A 6,975-nucleotide genomic window follows, 5' to 3' on the forward strand; every position below is an offset into this window, starting at 1 on the left:
AATATATTCCATACAGGTCAACAAAAGCAGCAAGAGCTCCCAGTATTTGTTTCCTTCTGGAATAAGATCTTCTATCATCAAAGGAAGTAGCCTTAACAGGCACCACATTTGTGCTGCTCTCTGCTTCCTGGAACTGTCAGGTATTTTTAGTTCTTGAGATCGGATTGTGGATGGCTTGTTGGCACAGTGACAGAAGCCATAATCGTAACTTGTGATTCGGTAATTAATCTGTTCTAAGGTTATTACCTTCTGTGAGATGAGAGAGCCTAATACCAATTTAATTTCATATGCACCTACTCTTTCAAGAATAACATGCATGACATCTGGGGCTACATTTTCTGTCACATGGAAGTACTTCAGGTTGTCCAAAATGCTATTTAGGCCAGTTTCTGTTGGATTACTTTGCACCAGATCTGAAAGATGGCCATCCTTATTGGTAAACAGTTATGGATCTTCCTTTGTTTGTGTTCACATGAACTGTTTCATCACATGGCACCAGCGACAAACACTGTTCCCAGAGAAGCTCTCTGTTTAGCCAAGGATTAATTTTAGCCCCAAATTATCCCCACAAATTTGGGCAACCCATTGTGCTTTTGAAGTGAGCCGGGTCTACTTCCACACCATTTGTTTCCAAGTCACTGATATCATCAACAACTGACTTCAGGACAGCATCTACAGTGGTGTGAAAAAGTGTTGGCCCCCTTCCTGATTTCTACGTTTTGGCATCATCTGCCTTAAGAAAGTGAGAATCAAGACATGAAAGGCACTCATTTAAGAGTGAAATAGATGAATTGGATGGATTGAGATAGATTGAGGTCTTGGAGCCTAGTGGATTAACCATTTCACAGTCATCATTATACAACAAAGGGCTCAGTGGGGAAAACAGAACTTGTTTTAAACACAGTGGTGTCATCCAGACTGTTTGAGTCATTAATCTTCCTTTTCGACTCCATTATCTTCTCCATTATCCCTGGACTCTCAAGAATGAGTTTCAGTAGTGGATCTAAAGGAATCCTTTGGAAAGTATCCTGCACTGCCACCTGTTTTACAGTCCCTGTCTGTGAGTCCCTTTGTTGACATTGTCTGTCTTTGTAAAGCACTAACAATATCAAAGACCAGACTAGATGTTTGCTGAACTACAAAGTTGACAGTAGATAGTTAAATAATAGAGGATTCAATTTGTATTAGGCTCTCTCACAGAAGGTAATAGCCTTAGACCAGATTAATTACCGAATCACAAGTTACGATTATGGCTTCTGTGACTGTGCCAACAAGCCATCCACAATCCGACCTCAAGAACTACAAAAATACCTGACAGTTTGATGAAGCAGACATCATAGATGATTTTGCTCTCAACTTTGATAGAAACAAGGCCACTCTGTCTTTGATAGTGTTCTGCTCTAACTCATCCCATTCCATGTCATCAGTAGCATTATCTTTCTCTTCGAAAGGCTGACTGTGAGAAGTCAGAGGTCTGCTGTCAGACCACAAATGTCAATGTGTCATGCAAGTGTGTTGACTGGCTGGATTCTACTGCCTCAGTCTCTACATGATGCTGGAGCAGATGTCGCTTAAATGATCTGCTGTAATTAAATGTCCTGTGACACCCAGCTTGGCCTCACTCAAAATAACTTGATGAACTATATTATGCATTCTCCTTTGGTAAGAAAACAAAAAAACGAACATTGGCCCCAACAGTCTTTTTGCATTTAAAGCAGATATATCCCATCTTAAATGTGCATTTCTTCACTCACAACAAGCAGCTCTCTCAGGTGCATTTTAAATTTCAGAAGTAGGCCTATCTATCATTGCTTCAAGTGATTTTTTATCAAGCAGCAGGAGGGTTTCTTTATCAATTTGTTCATCTGTAAAGAGAAAAAAGGAGAAGAAAAGAGACAAGAAGAGAAGAATGTAAGAAAACTGGCTTACCCAGAGCACAATGGGCTATAATGAACAAATGAAGAAGTGCAGTTTCATTTTACCTAAATAAAGTTTACCTTTAAAGCTTGGTATCAGGACATGCAAGTTCCATTCTTTCAGCTTCTCCTGTACAAAATTATCCATTATTATTAGCTGTTATTTTGCACCCTGTCAGTGGGAAAATGGGCAAAGTGACAGAGGCTGTGAGTTAAAGGCATGACGTTTTTTAAAACATTTAAAATGAGACAAAATGGTCTGTATATCAAACAGATGAGAATGAGAAATTCTAATACACTTAAAGGGATAGTTCACCCAAAAATGAAAAGTCTGTCATTAATTATTCACCCTCATCTCGTTCTAAACCCGTAAGACCTTCGCTCATCTTCAGGACACAAATTAAGATATTTTTGATGAAATCCGAGAGCTGTCTGAACCTGCATAGACAGCACATCATTAAAATAGTCCATGTGACATCAGTGGTTCAACCATAATTTTATGAAGCTATGAGAATTCTTTTTATCTTCTCTTCCATGTCAGTCTCCACCGCCATTCACGAGAGTACCATGATGCAAGCGTGTGCATTCCTCTGCTTTTCAACAAGGCACTGCACATCCGGGTTGTACGTCAGAACGCCGACTCCTGCGTCAGCAGCACCACAGTGGAGACTGATCGGAAGAGAAGAAATTGTTAATAATAACGGGGGCCTAATGGTTAGAGAGTCGGACTTGTAACCCTTAGGTTGCGAGTTCAAGTCTCAGGTCTGCAACTTGGATGGGTTAAATGCAGAGCACAAATTCCGAGTATGGGTCACACTTGGCCACGTGTCACTTCACTTTCATTATTATTCTTTTTTTTTCGCGCACAAAAAGTATTCTCGTAGTTTCATAAAATTAAGGTTGAACCACACATGGACTATTTTAATGATGTCCTTACTACCTTTCTGGGCCTTGAATGTGTTCAGTTCCGTTGCTGTCTATGCAGGGCCAGAAATCTCTTGGATTTCATCAAAAATATCTTAATTTGTGTCTTGGGGGTCTGGAACGACATGAGGGTACGTAATTAATGACAGAATTTAAATTTTTGGGTGAACTATCCCTTTAACTTTTGAGCACATACTTTTTTTTTTTTTTGCACTATAGGGATACACCAATAATAATTTTTTGGCCGTTACAGATATTTTTCATTTGCTCACTTATTTGTACTTTTGTCATTAAAACACATCACCGTTTTGATCATGTTTTAAATGATCAAAGGTCAAAAACCATTTTGGGGCCTATATTATTTTCTTTATATATACTTCCTTTATAGGGTATATTTTTTAGAAAGTATGACATTTCTTTCATTGTTATGCAGATGATACCCAAATTCATCTGCTTCTGAAAAGGAGAGATGCAAACTCCATAGCGCCACTGTTGCAGTGCCTCGAGGAAATTAAGGCCTGAATGGCATTACATTTTTTAAATTTTAATGAAGATAAAACTTAAGTCATGCTGTTTACACCTGGGGGTGCCTGTGAGTACCCTGATTTGGGTCTAGGTGCTTTGTAAAAACTTGGGTGTTATTATGGATTGAGACTTTAAACTGTACAAACAGATTAATTCAGTAGTTCAATCTATTTTTTTCCAGCTGAGGCAACTCTCCAAGCTGAAATCTTTTCTGTCTTTTAAAGATTTTGAAAGGATTGTACATATTATCTCAACCCGTCTTGATTATTGTAATGGCCTCTATGTGGGTATCAGTCAGGCTTCCCTCACCTGATTGCAGAAGGTCCAGAATGCCGCAGCTCGTTTATTAACAGGAGCATGAAAGCGAGAACACATCACTCCCATTCTGGCCTCTCTTCACTGGCTTCCTGTTCGTTGTAGAATCGATTTTAAGATTCTTGTTTTTGTTTTAAAAATCTCTAAATGGCCTAGCAACGCATTATCTCTCGGATTTAATAAAGCCGCTTGCACCGGCACGAGTACGTAGGTCTGCTGACCATTTGCTTTTAGTCGTCCCTCGGGCTGAAGAGCAGGGGTGACCGTGCATTTGCAGTGGCGGCCCCGAAACTCTGGAATAATCTACCTTTATATATTAGACAGGCCCAAATATTGCTGTTTTTAAAGGGGTGCTATTATGCTCTTTTACAAAGTCTTGATTTTGTTTTGGGGGTGTACTAGAACATGCTCTCATGCTTGGTGGTTCGAAAAACACATTATTTTTCACATAATTATTAAAATACCTTTCTCCCCAGCCTGCCACAAACGGCTCGATTAGTTCCGGCTTTGATGAAGCTCCGCCTTCCGAAAAACAAAATGTGTTGTGATTGGTTAGCTGTCCCAGTGCGTTGTGATTGGCGAACAGCTTAGACGGTGTTTCAGTACTGCCATGCCCCTTGCCAAAGCAGCAAGTTCTGCAAGTTCCAAGAGGATCGCGCAGAACCTTTACACGCACGGATATTGCAAGAGTGGTAACGTTATTGTTGTTGTTGTTTTTTTGTGGCTAAATCACGTTTTAGATAGGATGTCAACAACCGCTTAAAAATAACTGCATTTACTAAGTACGTCTCCTCGTTCCTCGTGTATGTGCATTGTGACAATGACCCCTTTAAATCTAGTTTAAAAACGTACTTTTACAGTTTGGCATTTAACAGGGTGTGAGAGCTGTTAGTTTTAAAGTGTTGTTGTTTTGCTATTGTTATATTTTATTCAAAAGTTTTATAAAAAAGTGCTTTATAAATAAACTTTTACTTTGAAAAACACATGCATTAAGATATACTGGCTAGTTTATTGCTGCATAATCAAATCTGTTCAACAAGGATCCATTTAATATTCAAAAGGCAAACATTATTATTATTACTATTATTATTGTCTGACAAACGGCATTTTGTACAAATTTCATTTTGTTTTGGCAAATATTTAATTATTTTACACAGGGAAAAAAGTTGGATTATGCAACAGACATATTCAGTGCCTTCACATAGTTAATTAATAAAATCAGTTTGTTATATCTGCGTTTTTCGTGCTATAGTATAGATGATATGTAACCTCTTCCTTGGTGTCTGTGTTTTTACTGCATTGTGGCTGAATTATTGATTTTATTTCCCGCATTTGCAAAAACATGCTTTGTGTTACAGTCACACTAGTTCATATAGAGTATGTGTCTGTGGGGGTGGGGGGTGAAGTCTGTCTGTTTTGCACTCTTGATATTTTAGTGTCACCCTTTGTCTGTCTCCTGAAAAAGCGGACATGCTTTTTTTTTTTTTGAAGAACTGCTGAGTGATTTAAAGATCTTATGTATGCAGCAGTGAGATACACATACTGACTTAAAATGTTCATTTTGCACTGAAAACTATTTGAACTTTCTTTAAACTATTTGCACTGATTTATTGTGTTGGTTACATTTTGTTCCTTTGTGCAATGCAGGAGATGAGTCTTTGAGTCGGTAAAAACCTCAACACCTCAACAAAATAGTTTTCTGAGGTAATGTGTAATGTAATTTTTCTGAGGTAATGTGTAATGTAATCTTGTTCAAACGGATTTCATAAAATTGGCATTGGAAAAAGTATCGTTCAGGAACCGGTATCGAAGTCAAGGTATCGGTATCTGTATCAATATCGAAAATTTTTGAATGATGCCCAGCCCTATGAATGATTTGTAGATTGTACACATAAAAAAATAATCTGTATTTTCGTATTTTGCGATGATTGGAGGATGGAGAAGAAACAAGAGCTTCTATAAGAGAGCATACTGGTGCGCTCTGTGTGTGTGTGGAGGGGTCACGTGGGGTGGCCTGTAGTAAGCACTGCACAGTGCGCTTTGTAAGGTGTCTTGATTGGAAATTGAGTGGGTAGTTGACAAATAACGTTGATATTTTATATAAACACAGCAGGAATTATTAGATTAAACTTGCATGAATCTTGCAGTTCATTTCAATAGCCCTGTGGGTGACATTTTTAAAAGTACAAATATTCCACTCAGTCTTTCAATTAATATTAAGTAGCCTACTAAAACAAATGTGTTTTAAATGCGAAGTTACAAAAATGTTCTTTAAAATTTGGACTTTTGCATTTTATAAATATTTTTTATATATTTTCTTTCTAACTATTCCCCTTGAATATTCAAACAATTGCTTTCAGAAGCTTTTGTCAAAATTTCGTCATTTTTTCTTGAGTGGTGGCTACCTTTACACAGTTTTATCACATGAGCAATAACTAGTAATTGTAGTATTTTAGCCGAAAATATGGTTAGTTATCATGATTGTTGTAAGGCTAATAAGATGTTACTAGTTGTTAAGTGACAGCTTAAAATTATGGTAGATTGAACGCAGCTGTTAGGATAGAATGGGGACACAGCAATGTAAACAAAAAATAATTTCTGATTTATACATGCTTAGAGGAAATTCCGCCCTAACTAGGACGAACGTGCTTAGTTAAAGGAGTAGTTCACTTCCAGAATGAAAATTCTGTCATCATTTACTCATCCTCCACTTGTTCCAAACCTGTACTTGTATTTTAATAAGCGCACTCCCCCTACTGGCGCTAAGTCTGCAGTGAATAAACACATTCATTATCGTGAGAACCAAATCAATATTTACTTCCCTGCATCTCTTAAAGGAGTAGTTCGCTTCTAGAATGACAATTCTGTCAGCATTTACTCACCCTCAACTTGTTCCAAACCTGTACTTGTATTTTAATAAGCGCACTCCCCCTACTGGCGCTAAGTCTGCAGTGAATAAACACATTCATTATCGTGAGAACCAAATCAATATTTATTTCCCTGCATCTCTTAAAGGAGTAGTTCGCTTCTAGAATGAAAATTCTGTCAGCATTTACTCATCCTCCACTTGTTCCAAACCTGTACTTGTATTTTAATAAGCGCACTCCCCCTACTGGCGCTAAGTCTGCAGTGAATAAACACATTCATTATCGTGAGAACCAAATCAATATTTATTTCCCTGCATCTCTTAAAGGAGTAGTTCGCTTCTAGAATGAAAATTCTGTCAGCATTTACTCATCCTCCACTTGTTCCAAACCTGTACTTGTATTTTAATAAGCGCACTCCCCCTACTGGC

The sequence above is a fragment of the Sinocyclocheilus anshuiensis genome, unplaced genomic scaffold (genome assembly GCF_001515605.1).
Source record: "Sinocyclocheilus anshuiensis isolate Anshui unplaced genomic scaffold, SAMN03320099.WGS_v1.1 scaffold123, whole genome shotgun sequence".
NCBI lineage: Eukaryota > Metazoa > Chordata > Actinopteri > Cypriniformes > Cyprinidae > Sinocyclocheilus > Sinocyclocheilus anshuiensis.